The 17,250-nt window shown below is 43.5% G+C and overlaps 1 long non-coding RNA gene across 2 annotated transcripts in view; it reads left to right on the top strand.

The window, feature by feature from the left end:
• The window catches only part of LOC111560985, a 98,012-nt gene that overhangs the window by 23,981 nt on the left and 56,781 nt on the right, over positions 1-17,250 (top strand). Inside the window, exon 3 of one of the 2 annotated variants that reach the window (XR_006599330.1) lies at positions 837-997. This is a non-coding gene — a long non-coding RNA (uncharacterized LOC111560985). Of the gene's footprint in view, positions 1-836; positions 998-16,019; positions 16,951-17,250 lie in introns of those variants that run through there. The other variant, XR_002743346.2, reaches the window with a different exon arrangement.

The following is a 17,250-nucleotide window of genomic DNA, read 5'->3' as shown; positions in this document are numbered from 1 at the left end:
AGAGTAAACTTCTCTAAGGGCATGCCAGTAGTACTTTTTTTTTTTTATTTTTAATGGTTATTTACCTTTGAGAGAGAGAGAGAGAGAGAGAGAGAGAGAGAGACAGAGCGCGCTTGAGCGGGGGAGGGGACAGAGAGGGGAGACACAGAATCTGAAGCAGGCTCCAGGCTCTGAGCTGTCAGCACAGAGCCCGACACGGGGCTCGAACTCGCGGACCGCGAGATCATGACCTGAGCAGAAGTCGGACGCTTAACCGACTGAGCCACCCAGCTGTGCCAGTAGTGCTTCTGATTAGCTTGCTTTTGATTAGCCTGTGACCCTGGAAAGACCCCTGATGTCTCAGGTAACGTTTTTCCATGAGTAGGGTAAGGGAGAACACTTTGTTTCCAAGAGTCTTTGAGGTTGAAAATGTTATGACTATTATTTCTGTTAACAAGTTCCCAGGAAGTACATGAGCCTCCCACGTGTGGAGACAGTGACAGTTTTTATATTGCTGGGTATGCAAAGTTGAAGCTCATTATTGAGTGTGCTCTATGGTGGTCCTTCAGAACTGCATTGTGCAGGTATGGGAAGCATCTGGTTCCACACACTTGAGCGGAAAGGTCAGGGAATATATGGTCCACACCCACAAGGGAGCTAATGAGTTACTATGTACACTGCTGAGGAGAAACACACCCACCAGAATTCTTCTGTGTTTGACACAGGTCAGGTTGTCTTCTTTGTAGACTCCTATCGTTAGGACTGAGAGGCAGGGACCAAAATAATTTGATTATAGCATCTTGCTAGTTACACAGCTTAACTTATGTTTATTCTTTCTTTTTCCTTTGGCATTCCAGACATAACAATGCCACGGACTTTACATGGACTGTTTCTTTTGATTTTCCTCCAAGATCACCGGTTTCCTTCCCAGAACTTCAGCCCTTGATACACCTCTAAGTAACAAGAGACTGAATTGGAAATCCTTTTGGAATCCACTGTGGATCCTCCAATCAAACAAGTAAATAATCTCAGTGTACTTTACACATTTCTTCTTTGGGGGGACGGGGAAGGGGAGGAAAGAGAGAGAGGCCGGGGAGGCAGAGAGAATCTTAAGCAGGCTCCATGCACCTAGAGCAGAGCCCAACATGGGATTCAGTCTCATGACCATGAGATCATGACCTGAGCTGAAATCAAGAGTTGGACGCTTAACCAAGTAAGCCACCCAGGCGCCCAAAGCTTTCTACCTTTCACTCACATATCCATGAATTCATTGAGCACATTCTATGTACCAGGCTCTGTGCTGGGCACTGGAAACCCAAACACCTCTGGCCCCTGCCCTGGACACCCTCACCATCTTGCCAGGATATATATATTAAAAGGACAAGAAAGAGATGTTTGAGTAGAATATGAAAGTAAGATCTTGCCAGGCAGAGAGATTAAAGAAGGATTCAAGATTCAAGCGGAGGGACCAGTTTGGGCCAAGAAACAAGAGTGAGTAGACATAACTGGTTTGGGAACATGCATTCCTACCTACAGGAAGCATCCCTGATGTATTGATAACCTACCTTTCCCAAAGGCTTCAAATTTCTTCCACATCTAAAGATGACCTGGGAATAAGCATGGTAAAATTTAAGTTCATAAAGCGGGAGGCTTGAGTGCTATGTGGAAATGTCCAGCTCCGGTAATGACAGACTAGCAATGTAACCAGTCCCCTTAGGCCCTGCTATAAGAGGTGTACAGCAAGTGACAGGAGCCCAGGCCCACTCGTTGTCACACAGAGGCCTGAATTCCTGTCCTGCCACCGGCTATCTGTGTGATTCCAGGCATGGCACCTGATCTAAGCCTCAGGTTCCTCCTCCATAAAATGGGCATAATGGTACCTTCCCCCACAGAGTTGTAAGGAGTAAATGGATGATCACATGCAAATCTCTTAGAATGGTTCCTAGCATCTACTGAGCACTTGATTATTGTCAGATTTGTTTTTGCTGTTGTAATTGTTATTTTCACGGTTTTCAAATTATATTTCACTGTAATTACTCAGTGACGGCTTCATTGTCTTACTACGATTTTTCTCTTATAGCCCTAAATACTTCAATTTGGAAAGGAAGCATGGGATTACAGGTAGCTTTAATCCATTTTCTGTGAACTGATTTCAAAAAAAATTTTTTTAAATATTTATTTTTGAGAGAGACAGAGTGCAAGCAGGGGAGGGGCTGAGAGAGAGTAAAGGCACTGAATCCAAAGCAGGCTCTAGGCTCTGAGCTGTCAGCACAGAGCTGGACACAGGGCTCAAACTCACAAACCCACAAACCGTGATATCAGGACCTGAGCTGAAGTCAGAGGCTTAACCAACAGAGCCACCCAAGCACTCCTCTGTGAACTGATTTTTATTGAGCATTTTACTGTGAGCAAGGCTTGGTGTTAGTTGCTGAGAACTCTGGGAGATAATTTCTTCTTGAACCCACTGAAGAGTAGCAGTGTAGCTTGTTTTGAACTTCAGTTTCAAGGTGGTTTTCAGAAGATAGTAACAAATGTAACCTGGGTTGTGGAGATTTGTTTTCTCTATGCTTCCTGTCCTCCCTTTTTCAAATGGCACAGACCTTTACTTTCTTTGGAGAATTATTCCTTCTTCCAATTTTGCAATTCTGTTGAGCCTAGAGGATTTATACTCACTGACCTGGGAAGAGAATATCCACATCCCACCCTAGAGTAAGCCAAAGGAAGCAGGAGAAAACCTAGGCGGCATACAAAAGTAGGAGAGACACAGAGGTGTCCACTATTGGAGGCATCGAATCTTGTATTCTAGTCCCTGAGTTTATCAGATCTGTTCTGGATCCTTCCTTTGGTTTACGAGTGAACTAAATTTCCATTTCTGTTTAAGCTGCAGCAAATTGGGCTTCTGTCACTTGCAACCAAAGGGGTTCCTAACACCCCTGTCTACCTTGAAGTGTTATTGTATGGGGCAGATAAGGCAAGTGCACAATTCTTTGAAAACCTCAAGCATAACAGATACTAAGTGTAGTAAAAAGCACTGTGGAAAATAGCTTCTTCCCTAAAAGGAGAAATAAAGTATTCTGTACTGCCAGTGCAAATGATTTCAGAACGGAGTGCCGATTGCATAATCTGCCTAATTGGATTCAGTGTCACGTGAATGCCATGAACTCTGGTAAGCAGGGAAGGCTTTAGGGAAAAGGTAGGATTCAGCTGAGCCTAAAGGATAAACACAATTATTGATCAAATTAAGTAAAAGGCTTCCATGGTGGGTACCGTGAACTAAAAGCACTGATGTTGGATACCCAGTTCACAAGTGTTTGCTGGCCCACTATCGGTCACAGAGAGAGGAAGTTAAGGCTTGGAAAGATTTTGGAATCGGTTTCGGTTACTTGTAAAAGCCACTTAAATCATCAAATACCAAAAACCGTCTGCAGTATTTAAGCAAACACACAAAAAAATTAGAGAAGCATATTCCACATTCCTGCGGGATCCTCTTATAACCCAAGGCCTTTCTTCTTCCTGGTTAGCATTTTTAAGACTTCCTTGGTGTTTGAGTCAGGTTGGTATCACGTAAAGACTTCACCTGAGCATTTTTTACTCTCTCTCTTTGGGGCCAATTCAGATGCAAGGGGTTGCTCCCTGCAGGTCCCTTCTTGACTCTCCAGCTGCTATCACTTTTCATCATCCTATGGCGACTGTCCTTCTCAGTTTCACCTTAAACCACACTTTTGGCTAAGCCTCAGGGCTGGAAATTCTTCTCAAGGAGCTTGATGCTGCTGGGGTGCCTGGGTGGCTCAGTTGGTTAAGGTTAAGCATCCAACTCTTGGTTTTGGCCCAGGTTACGATCTCACAGTTCATGGGATTGAACCCCAAATCAGGCTTCGTGCCTACAGCATGGAGCCTGCTTGAGATTCTCCCCCTCAAAAATAAATAAAATAAACAACAACAAAAAAGAAGAAGCTTGATGCTGCTATTGGCAAGTATCTGCAGATTTCCAAGGTTTCTAAGGTCCAGGACAACAATCATGCACATTGTGTTCCCCATTATTTCTTAAAGTGCCATGCTTAGGAATCTTTCTGCCTTAATTTCAACTGCACATGTTTTCTTACTTCAGTTCATGGAAACTCATATAATTGTCAAGTTCACTTACTGTAGGCATCAAAAAAATGAATCTAAACGTTAGGTTTCCCCACGTATAAAATGGGATTTACAACACCTAACTTTACAAGGCTATTATAAGAATTAAGGTAATTGATGTGAAATTATCATATGAAGTACAACAATAATAAAAGCAATGCAGAAGTAGTAAGACACAGTAAAATTCTCACTTGTGACTTTTACTCCTCGCCCTAATCCCCTAGTATCTTCCCTCTGTGATTCTCATGATCTTCTGGATTTTTTCCCGACATGTGGGCTCATGTTAATTCTAGGACCTGACAGGTACCTGAGGTTGGAGTTTGTTGATTTGCTGGTCGTTAACACTTTTCATCTCATACTCCTGCCAGACAGATGCTGAAGGAAATTAGTACTAAAAAGAAGGTTGAGAATCTGGGTAGTAAGTGGCTTAAGGCAGCTAAAGCATGAGACTTACCACCTGCAGAGATGGGCTCATTGAAACTACAAGGCTACCAACTCCAACGAGAACCACACCAGAGGACAGGTCTAGGCTTTGTTGACGGGATGCATCAAACAGGGCCAGTCTGAAGATCAAAAGGTGGAGGAGAGCGAGAGGGTATGGCGAGTTCACGAAGGGAACAGGTGCTGAGTGTCACCTGCAGCTCATTTTTGTGTTTTGTCATCCATCATTTTCTCTTGGTCTTTGAAAATATCTCCTGGGAAGAGGTTCTTTGGCATGAAGGAAGCTAGACATGCTTCTCATCTTTTCTTCTATCCTCTTCCCAGTTGGAAACATAACTCAAAGCTGGTTGACATCTTAGCAGATCCAATTTATTTCAAACTCCATTTTCAGTCAATTTCAGAGGAAATTTTTTCCAGGAAAGCTGAAATTATTCCATGGAAACAGTTGGGGGGAATGGCTTGTGGACAGAGATAGTTGAGGTTATTGGCTTATAGAACATAAGCTGGAGAAAGGACCTATGAGGTCAGGTACATACCTTCCCTTTCTTTTTAAAGGCAAGGACACCAAAGCCAGGATGGGGCAGGTGGCTTGACCAGGCTCTCACTTTCAGGTGCCTCCCTTTCTAAGTCTCCTGAAGGTAGAGAGGAGTTTAAAAGGTCCACTGCATCAGGAAAAGTATTGAGTGACCGAGGCAAAATTGGCCAGCTGGAACGGATCTTGTCAAAGACTGGGCTAGGAGAGTGGGAGTGAATAATGCCAGGGCAAGACAGATTTCTCAGAAGGAGAAAAAAAGAGTAAAAACCAAACTGGGACTTGGAGTAAACAAATCAAAAGCAACAGCCAATGCTAGAGGGGGACAAAGTGACTCTAAGAACAGCTGAGAGTGATTTAGGGTCAGGATGGTGAAAAACAAGTTGTCAAGTTAATAGAATCCAACAGGAGTTATATAATGTGAACACAGTACCTGGATTTGTTAGTAGCTCCCCATTGTTGGGGAGGTCCCCACAGTTTGGCCAGTCTGTTTTCCCCTATTTCTCTTGTCCCACACCAACGCAACCGCAAGTTCACATCCACACCTGGTAGTCACTTGTCTCCAAGGCTTTCCTCAGGCTGTTCTCTCTGCCTGGAGTGCCGTGTCCTTTCCTAGCACCTTTCTTCTCTGGTCCAACCAATTCTATATACACTTCTAACAATTCTGGTCACTAATTCCAGTGTATGGATTTTCCCCCCACACCACCAAGCACTTCTCAGACATCAGCTGGGTGTCCTACAATTTAAGTCATTTCTGACATTATCTACTCAGAGCTAAGAGGTCCCACAGGTAAAGGGCTCTGTCCTATGAGACTGTCCCTTCGCATTTTAGATGCCGATCACAAGTACAGGTTATCACCACTACTTCTGACCCAACAGCTATAGATAGGAAGTTTCAACAGCTCTTCCTCAGGCTTGATGAATTTGCTAGAATGGCTCCCAGAAATAAGAGAAACATTGTACTTACTAGATTATTGGTGTAATTTTGCAAGGGTGTAACTCAGGAACAGCCAGAGGGAAGAGGTACATAGGGAAAGGTACCTGGGAAGGGCACAGAGCTTCTATGCCCTCTCTTAGCACACTGCTCTCAGCAAATCTCCATGTGTTCACCAACCCGGAAGCTCTCTGAACTTCTCCGTCCTTTTGGGGATTTATAGACTCTTCATTACCTCCATTCATTAGGCATGATTGGCCACTGGTGATTGAACTCTGTCTCCCTCCAGCCCATCTCCTCTGCTCCCCAGGGTGTGTGTAAAGGGGGAGGTGGGGGTGGGGATAAAAGTTTGGATCCTTAAATCCTACACTTGGTTCCCTGGCAACCAGCACCCATCCTAAGCAAGTCACTTCATTAACATAGCAAGGGATACCTCGATTGCTCACACCACAGGAAATTCCAAGGGTTTAGGATATCTGAGACAGAAATGGTGGAAGAGCAAATACATAGTTCTTATTATAAATCACAAAATCACACCTTCAGAGACCAGTTCAGTCCCCGCTGCCTATATGAAGCCTTGTAAGTAGTGAAAGTATTCATTCTCTCCATTTGTTGGCCTCTAGTGGCATGAATGCCTGCACCTGTCTCATACACCGTTCGAGTGATCTATGTGCAGGCATTGTAGCATTATCTCTCCCCTCTCTTTGCAAAGTTCGTGAGTAATTTGTCTTCTATCCCATAGAAGCCTTACCTGTGTACCTCACACATAATAGGTGCTCAGACATCTGGAGAATATCTATGATATTGGAAGCATTTTATTTGGTTTAGCCAGATCCTTACTAAGGAGGAATGTTGAGAAGCTGAGCATTCAGAGAGCCACAGAGATGATAAATAAGCTTTAAAATATGCTAAAGGAAGTCAGTTTAAAAGAAAATAAAACTTGGGAAATTTTCAGAGAAGTGAGGCACATTCATTGATCTTTCTCCAGGCCTGTAAAGAGCTTATACCCCAAGAATTGACAGCAGTTGCTTTTCATCCCTGATCAAGACAGATCAGTAGGAAATTAACCTAAACAGAAGCATCATTGAGTTCACAAATGGGGAAAATATTTCTGAGAGAAGGTGATTAAACTCTCAGATGAGTTATCAGAGGGATTTGTAGACTTTAGGTCTCCAAAAGACTATTAAAAAACAGATTCTTGTGGGTCAAGGCCAGTTTAGAGGCTCCCTCTGGAATGAAAGCCATGGAATGAATTTGACAATCTGTTCTCTCACACCTCCTGTGCTGGCATGGTGTCCGCCTTATAAGGCTCAGCAGTCAGTTCCAGGCTGGTTCCAGCAGGTGGCGGCCACGTGCAGTGAAAGCCCATAGGTACCAGGAGCTTGACCGGTTTGAAAAAGCAAGTCAGCCAGTTTGGAAAGTGCACAGGGACCCATGCAGGGTGTGCACAAGTCTAGTAAGTATACCCCACAGGATAGCCCAAGAAACCTCCATCAGAGAGCCTCTCACTTTCTCCACTCCCGCCCCATCAAGTCTCCTAGGCGTTAAGAATTCTTAAGCGCACTGAGCAATTTGGAAAAACCTTCCCTCCAAACCTGGCATGATGGCACAGTCATTTCCAGAAAGTCCCCAGAGCCTGTGCTTAGAGTAGCAGACTGGTAGGCCTAGGCTTTCTGATCTGCTTCTGCAAACCCACACGTAGTGAATAACACTTTACCAAAAACAAAGTGAAGCAAGACAAAAAAATGCTCAGTAGAGACGAACAATGGCACAGATAATTCAGAAAAGCAGTAAATCACTTACACTTGACTCTAAAGATACACACATAGGGCATCTACGTGCCTGCTGTTGTGCTCACAATCCTGCTTCCAAGGAATGCTGCCCTAGGAACGACGGGTTTGCTGGCACTGTATTGTGGAACTCACTGGCTTTGCTGCCTTCAAAAGTTTGGGTGCATTGTGTTGAGGACACAGTCACAGGCAGCCCTATAGTGGGCTGAGGGCAGCCTCTGCCTATGAATTGACGAGGTCTAAAAGCGCCTCCCACAGGGATGCTCGGGGTTCACTGTGATGACCACCCACATCAGATCCTCTTCCAGGGAAGGACGTGCATAAGATTCACTCCGTGAGGCATAGGCAGATGCTGCCAGTCTCCTGAAGAAAGAGGCCTGCTTTTTATCTAGTCCTGGAGTTGTTGGGTCCCCGAGGGCCCTAGACTGCTGGGACGGCTTTCATTGTGTCCTTACTTCCTCATCTTACTCTCTATATAACATCTTCTCAGCACGTCAATGACTCAAGCACATCTCTTCCATGCAACCTGAAGCGTAAAATAAACACTGAGAGGCTTCCCTGCCCTGCGACTATCTGACAGAGGAGTCTTTTGAATTCTGTTTTAATTTTGCATCCCTTAAATGAAGAGTTCAGTTCAGAAATCTAGGTGCCTGGACCCTAGAAACTGTAATTGTGCAGTGTTGGCAGGATAAGACAAGCATGGGCCATACAGTGCAGGAAGAACTACTGTACTTTTTTTTTTTAACTTTATTTATTTTGAGAGTGAGAGAATGCATGTGTGCATTTGAACGGGGGAGGGACAGAGCGAGAAGGAGAGAGAATCTCAAGCAGGCTCCACACTGTCAGCATGGAGCCCAATGTGAGGCTCAACCGCAGGAACCACGAGATCATGACCTGAGCAGACACCAAGAGTCAGATGCTTAACAGACTGAGTGACCCACGTGCCCCATTACTGCACTTTTCACATGGCTCCTCTGTGGTGTAGAGGCTGCCTGGGCTTGAATTCCAGATCTAGCAGAACTGACCTAAGTACTCTAAGGCTCTCTTTCCTTGTTTGTAAAACAGGACTCAGAGTAGCTACCTTAGCAGACTGTAAAAAGAATAAAATGAGATCATGTATATAGGTCATTTAGAATAGCTACACAAATGTTAAGTGTTGATATTGACTGATTCTTTGTTTCCTCCATTAGACTATGTGATCTTATTAATATTTCTAACTTTACTTCCCAGCACCAATAAGTGATCAATTAGTTATGCATTGAATGAATGTGGAAAACACTTGTAGGAAACAAATGAAGAGAACTTCAGATAAGATATTTTGGCTAAGTTTGAATAAAATTTTCTTTTGCTTTTCTGATTTTCCATATTATCAATTCTGCTCCATTTATGCATCATAAGGTCAGGTTTTTTTTAATTGTCTTCAAGACCATTACATTTTGTCATCCTTTAGATTAGGAATCATAGCATCCTGAATTGGTTTATTATCTGATGGTGAAGGCTCACTAGGTTCAATCAACTGCAAACTGGTAGCATTATTCCCAGTCAGGGAGAAGGTTGGCCTGGATGCCTTTCTGTAAAATCCAGGGGTTTTTAACTCTGGGGTGGAACCCAAGATGTTGATAGGGTTAGAAGGTGGAGGTGGGAAGATGGAATGCAGCCAGGGGCGGATGTCTTCAATGTAGTCGCAGCTTTGAAAATGCAGTGCTTTCTTTGGACTTATTTCAGATGTCAGACACAGCAGGGTTGACATCAGTACCCAGCAGGCCATGGATTATGGCTGCCTGTAATGACTGTATTCCACTGTGTTTATTGTTCTGGATGTTAATATATAGAGTAAATGATAGTCCTTTAATTGAAGGTTGGAAATGCCCCATACTAAGGCACTCGGGTGACATCATCATTAACCACTCAAGTGAAACCCAAGACACTTGCTGGCCAGGAAATTATAGCCTTGGAGACCATCTTCCTATTTGTGTATGTGGTATGTGTGAGGGAGAGGGGACCCAGCAGCTGGCCTATACCTTATTGGCAGTTTGTGATTTTACTGTGAGGAGAGAGACATCATTTGGAAACTAGCGAGGACATATTAGTTTTACAGGAAATCTCAGCTAATCAGGACCCTAGAAACTGTAATTGTGCAGTGTTGGCAGGATAAGACAAGCATGGGCCATACAGTGCAGGAAGAACTACTGTACTTTTTTTTTTAAACTTTATTTATTTTGAGAGTGAGAGAATGCATGTGTGCATGTGAACAGGGGAGGGGCAGAGAGAGAAGGCCCCTTCTGATTAGGCCTGCTCCTGTAGGCTGCATGAGCCCAGGAGAGGAGAGAGGTCAGTTTTCCTTTCTTATTTAGCAATGTGAAATGGCTCTTGAAAGGATTTCCTCAGTTTATTTGTGGGAACAAGTTATCATATTTCCATAATAGGTGTTTAATCAAACAATTTCTTATAATTATTGAGACTGTAGCTTCTGAGCTATGAGAAGTCTCAACAAGCCATTGGACCATGAATTGATTCTAACTGCCTCTATGAGAAGGTACGTTAGTTTCCTACCACTACTGTAACAACTACCACAGACTTGGTGGTTCAAAACAACATAAATTTATTATCTTAGAGTTCTGGAGGTGTGAAGTCTGAAATGGATCGCACTGGGCTAACACATAAACATTCTTGCTGGAGTTTCTAGGGGAGAATCTGTTTCGTTGATTTTCCAGCTTCTAAAGACTGACTGATTCTATGGCTTGGGGCCCCCTTCTAGCGAGTGCAACATTCTGAGCTCTGATTTTGTGGTCACATCTCCCCCTCTGACTTGCCTGCCTCCTTCTTTTGATTATAAAGGTCCCTGAGATTGCAATGGGCCCACCTGGATGATTCAGCATAATTTTCCCCTCTCCCTCCTCTCAGCTGAATAGCAAACTTGATTCCATTTACAATCTTAATACCCCCATACCCTGTAACATGACATGTTTGCAGGTTCTGGTGATGAAGACATGGACCTCTTTGGGGTGAGAGCATTATTCTGCTTGCCATAGAAGGTACTAGGTTAGGAAGGTCAAGTGGAACTGAAATCTGGGTTGGGAATTAAGGACTAGTGATGGGAACTGCACCAATAATAAAAAGCTGTTCTGTATGTCCTTGTAGCAAAGTAACTGGTTAAGTCAGGGGCATTACTGCTTACTAATCAAAAACACACACTTTGGGCTCAGACAGAAGTAGAGTCAAATCTTAACTCTGCCACTTGCTGGCTGTGGGGTTTTGGAGACAGTACTCAATCCTCCTAATGAGTTTCCACTATTATAAAAAGGAGGCAATAATATGTACCACATAGAACTGTTGTAAGATTTAAGTGACATAATCAAAATGCAATGGCCAGGGTGGTAACTGGTACTTAGTGAGCATTCAGTAAGGGGTAGTTACACGTCAGGAAGGGTTCTGCTCTTTTATCGGACTCCTTGGGAGGCATAGCAGAGATAGTGAGGGTCTATGGTTCGTCCTCAAATCCAATACCCCAAATTAAGGGTATAAGACTTTTCCTTAAAAGAAAGAAGAACCAAACACATTACATTGTCTTGGGCGAGAGTAGCTTAATTGAGTCCATCTTTACCTGGTATTATCATCACCTGAAGGCATATGTGTCTGATACTGTGCTGGGTGCTGGAGAGGGGACACACCATGGCCCCTGGTCTCCAGGCTAGTATGTAACCAGCCATGCAGATGCCATGGCTGGAAGCTGTGGGAGCTCCAGGGAAATTGAGATAAGAGAGGCAGAAGAGAGAGAGAGAGAACTCAGACAGGGGTGGAACAAGGAGGTTTCAGAGGAGTTAAGCTTGAAGGAAGATGAAGATTTAGAGAAGCAGGGAAAAGTCAGGAGAGCATTTTAGGTGAAGGTTTAGGGAACAGTGACATGAGCAGAAATGCCCCTATGAGGGTTCCATGTTGAAGGGTCAGGACAGATGTCTTGGGTAGACAAGTTGTGGAGCAGGAACCTGCAGAGGTAGAATAGGACTAGATTAAAGGACTATTGCCCTAAGTAGGCTTACACTTCTCCATTTTATTCAACTTGATATGACACACAGTGGCTGCTCATAGCCATTAGTTATTGTCTTATCTTGACCTGAAATAAGGTATTTAGGCCTAATTCTTTGAACAGTGAGGGATCACAGAAAGAACAAGTTGAAGCATGCAAAGACCAGGCAGGGCCCTATTTCCAGTGTCCAGAAAAGGAAATGAAGACTTGATGATAGCAGGGATGGAACAGAAAGATAGGCAAGACTAAATAGAAATCTCAGACATGTTAACTGTAAAATTCAGAAATGATCTGGATGTATCTGTAAGGCCCGTAAGGCATGTTTGCAAAGTGGTGATAGCTTAGCTTGTGACTGAAACAGTTGCATTGATTTCTGATGTCCAAGAAGAAATAAGGTGTCCAAAAACCTAAATACGAGTGTATCAGTTACCTATTGCTAAGTAACAAACCAACTTGTACATCACTGACTTAAAACAATCATTTATTTAGCTCATGTTTCTGAGGGTTGTAAATTTAGGCAGGAAGGTCCTTCTGGTCTTGGCTGGGCTCACTTTTGTATCTGTGGTCAGCTGTTAAGTCAATTGGGGGCTTCTGGCCTGAGATGCTTCAACCTGTCATCTCAGTTTTCCCACCTAGTCTCTCATTATCCAACAGTTAAGCCTATGATTATTTTCATGATAGAGACAGGGTTCCAAAAATGCTACCAGAAACATGCAAGGCCCCTGAAATCTAGGCTTAGAACTGGAACACCAACACTTTCACCTCATTCTATTAGACAAACCAAGACACGTTGCTTAGCCCAAATTCAAGAAGTAGGAACAAAGACCCCACTTGTTAATGGGAAGAGCTACAAAGTCACATTAGGAAGAGTGTGACAATTAAGGCCATTTTTGTAATAAAATCTAGCACAGACTGCAGAGGATATTTGGGATATTCTGCTAAGAAGCTTTATATACATCAACCTACTTATTTTTTATCCTTATAGCCATATCTGCATAAAATTCATTAGCAAGTATATGGTGAATTGTACAAGTCTTGCTTTATTTCCATTCCAACTGTGTCCAAGAGTTGTGTGGCTCCTCTTGGATAATATACCAAATAGTCATTGAAGGGAATTGGGTGTTCCAGGCTGGTCTTAGTGGTTAATTTAATGCAGTGAGATTTTTGTCCCTCCACTGAGATTTTTGAGAGCCTGGGCCACTTCTCTGGCTTCTCTTGACTGGTCTACTGAGTGGTGTAAATAACTAGAAACTAGTGGTATAAAGAAACTAGAACTAGAACCATTTAAATACTCTACTATTAGCATTGGCTACATATTTGAACTTGGGTTTTTAAAAGTGACCAATATCACCATAAGCCACAAGGGAAACAGGATGGTGGGAAGGAAACAAGCTGCCTGGGCCATCCCTATCTGAAGGGAAAGATGCATCCTGTCATTCCTCTGAGTCTCCTTAAAGAAAAAGCCTACTTTTGGTGCTATGTATCTGCCTGTGGTTGCCGCATACCTTGGCTCTCTGCAATCCAATTTTAATGACCTAATGTAGTGAGCTTGGTGCATCATGCCCCAGAACTGGGAGAGGGAAGTAGCATAGTAGACAGCCACCTCCTGCAGGTGTCTGGAAATGAAAGCATCCTGAGTTGCTGGCAAGGCCCTAGAGGCCTGGCTGATCCCACAAGTATCAACCGAGCATGTAATTAGCACATTGTCCCTTTACACCATTTGCAGAGGTACTTCAGGAAATTGGAAATGCTGAAGACGAGCAAGCCCTGGAGTGGAGTGGTGGTCCCATTAGATCCAATTCTGGTGTAGAAGCAGCCGCTAGGGCAAAAGACCTCTGCCATTGGGCAGCCAGGGTCCAGGAAGATCCAGGCTTCACTCCCTGTCCTGGACCCACTCCTCTTTCTGGGCCTGGCCTCCGTAGGCTGGTAAAAGAGAACTTTGCTGAAGCATGGGAAGGAGGAATAACAGGGAAGATAATGGGGCAGCAGGGGTAGTCCTGGGCATTTGGCAGCCTGACAATGAACTTGATGAGTTCAGACAAACCCAAGTGGCCCCGGTCTAGGAAGGGGAGTCAGAAACTTGAAGCACAATGCCAGTGTCTGTCAGGTTTGTTTTCTTTCTCCTCTCACACCACTGACACATTTGGGCCCAGCCGCTCAGTCCTACAAATACAATACCTTCCTTACTCTACTCCCTAAAGTCTTGAAATGGAATTGCCCAGTGATTGACTGAGGTCAGCTAAATAGGAAGAGATGCGGAAAGTCGTCCTTTTTTGTTCGACTTAGATATCACTGACAGGAACGCATCCTTGTATGAACTCTTACTACTAGACTACTAGGCAAAAATCAATTCTTAAATGCATCTTGTATATTGCATTTCCATGCCTCAGCCAGATCATCTCTCTGCCAGAATGCTCTCTCTTTTCCTGTCTGCTGGCTCAATTCTACATACTGTTTAAGTTCCATGACCCTCAGGAGGACTCTTAATTATTTTAGATTTGATAATCTCTCCATTCTCGGAATTTCATATGCCTTATTATCTTCATCTACACGTGATACATGCGACTTAGTATTGCCACCTACCTTTCTTGTGTTTGGGTCTCACACTGCAGGTGAGTCTTACTTCCTGGTATCTCCAGTAACACCAAGCCTGTGGCCTACCACACAGTAGACTCTTAGTAAATATTCAGTGGTCATGGCACTTCAAATGTCATGATCTTCTCTCCAAATTCACTCTTAGTGCTTCCTGTGAACACTGATCATTCTTTGCTCAGCATCCTTCCACCATCTGAGTAGTATCTAGATTTCCAGTGGGGCTAATTACATCTCACCCATTATGTATCTTCTTGTTATCAGGTGATTCCAGATGCCTGTATTCTACAGTGGAATCTAAGAGTGCAAGACCCTTTCTCTCCTTGCCCACTTCTCAGACTACATCTTTGATGTATGGCCTAAGCTTAGCCAAGCGGCTTCTGTGTCTCAGGTCTCTGGAACCTGAAAGAAGGGTTGAGAGACAAAAGAATAATGACTGCAATAATGAATGCATTGCAGGGTAGTGGTAGAAGCATCCCAGCCAGGTTGATCCTACTACACAAGAGCCTCTCTTTTTCCCATTTCCTGGCCCTTGGGGCTTTTGGTTATGGTACTTTCTCAAGTCTAGCTCTCCAGCCTCCTGACAGTCATGTCAGCTCACCAAGTCCTTCCAGTGAAGACTCTTCCAAAGTAGCAAAAGTGTCTGAATGCCTGTTTTTGTTTATGTTGCTTGAAACCATGGAATTATGATACACGCCTTATTTTGGATCCTATCAACACTCTCTTGGAGTATTGCAGTAGCCTTCTTACTGGGTTCCTTATCTTCAATTTCAATCTCCTCCAATAAGATGTCTATATTCTTTCCAGAGTGTTATATGTAAGATAAAAAGTTTAAAGTAGATGCTGACTTATTCTTGCTTTTAAGATAAAATGCCAACGTCTAAGCATTTCTCATAATCTTGTGTTCTACGCATGTGGTCCAGAATTGGGCAGTGTGGTGCAGAGGAAATATCATGGCATTGGATCTTAGACATAGGCTTGAATCATGTTATGTCAGTCAATTTATTAAATCCTTTTCATTATTAGTTTTCTCGTGTGTAAAAGGGAGAAAATGCTATCTCCTGAGGTGGTTGTGAAGATGTGATAGACAATACACCTGTAGCTCTTGCAGGATGACGGGTTCTGTTCTCAGGAGATTTTAGTTCCTTTCCCTCCACCCTCCCTCCCTAACTGAGATTGTTGATCCCTGATGGATCTTGACCAAACCTGGATGAGCGTGGAAGCTCTTAAGTTCACCTATGTTAGGAGGTTGGATGCAGCATTAGAGTATTATTGGTGCTCTGATTGATGGAAGAACAGCCATGCATGTCATGCCAGAGATAGAAGGGCCTAGAGGAAGAATCTGGCATGGCATATTAAAGCAAAAAGATTTTCATTTGTGGTACGTTAGAAACAGTTCTGATTATGCTGGTGGGAGAAAAGGATACTTTATTATGATGTATTCAATATCTTAGTCCAGTGTTTAAAAAAAAAAAAATCATTGCATTTCAGAGTCAGATGCCACATCTGTTTCTTGGTTCTTTGTCTATTCTAAGCAGGTAAAAAAAAAATGGCAAGATGTGCCCTCTGTGTGGAATGTGCAAGCAAATGTCTCCACCAACAGCTATGTCCTCCAAACCTCATTTTCCGTGGTCTTTCTTAAAGTCTCCATATTTGAAATGGTCAGTTTGTTACTGCTGCCAAAGACTGAAAGCAATGTGAGCTAATTATAGAGAGGGAGTTTGCCTAACAGAAGGGCTTTTCACTAGCAGCTGAAGGGGGCTGTTTCCCTTTTGCATTGGTGATAGCTTGATGGGATTCAAAAAGTACACAGTAGCCTTTAATAATTTCTAACTTGGGCTCACACAAGAAAGCACTTAATGAAGGGGGACTTAGATTGCAAGGCAGGATAGGAATATCTGTGTTGGACGATGTGCTAAGGCAGCTAAATGAGTATCATTTGGACAAAATGGGTGCGTAAATAGCAGAAAAGACTCACAGAAGCAGTATTCCTCTTTGAGATAATCAGAATTCCAAGTGTCAACTAAATAGGTGAAAGCAACTTGCACAGGAGTGATCTATTCAGACAATGAAGTTGAATATTACCCACACTGACATCAGCCAGTATGACATGGTATTGAGGGGAAAGGCAGAGGATGTGGAGCGGAGGAAGGTATTGTTACATCACGTGCAGCCAGGGAAGGTTTCTTTGTAGCAGCAATGTAAGGATTTGGTTTTTGTGTTTTCCTCTCAAGGTATTTTTTTTAAACCTCTAATCTGAGATCATGCCAGTTTACCCCAGGAATGGCAATTTGTGTCTTCTTACTCTCTATGCCTCCCCTCATGGCTCCCCATCTAAAGAGGCCATAGTGCCCAGCTATGAAGTGCTCAGAGACCCAAGTTCCAACTCCAGTGAGGCTCTTGTCTTACACCATCACAGCACCACATGCATGAAGGAGCCAGAACCTTTCTGGGGATTTGCCCTCAAGCTGGAAGCTGGTGGATCTCGGAGCCGAATGTCCTTATTTGTTGAGCAGAAGAGCAGGTAGGGTCATAGCCCAGTGCCCTCAGAGGCCAGCAAATATTAGAGAGAGAGATTTCACATCACAGCACTTCAGTTTGGGCAGAGCTGTGGGCTAAAACAAAATGTCTCAGGTGAAAGAAGTAGGCATGTTAATCGTGAAATGAAACTAGTCTTCCTCTCTCCTTGGGAGCAGGAGTTCCATTGTTTGGCCCCTTGTGACCTGAACCTGGCCCAGAGTTCCTTTGGAAGCCACTATTAACTGTGACTATTTAATGGTGGGAAGGCGATGACATGGATATCCCCACACTCAGCCAGAGCCTC

Source organism: Felis catus, chromosome B3, assembly GCF_018350175.1.
Source record: "Felis catus isolate Fca126 chromosome B3, F.catus_Fca126_mat1.0, whole genome shotgun sequence".
Lineage (NCBI taxonomy): Eukaryota > Metazoa > Chordata > Mammalia > Carnivora > Felidae > Felis > Felis catus.
The sequence above is the reverse complement of the archived record's forward strand: the minus strand, read 5'-3'. Positions and strand labels throughout refer to the sequence as shown.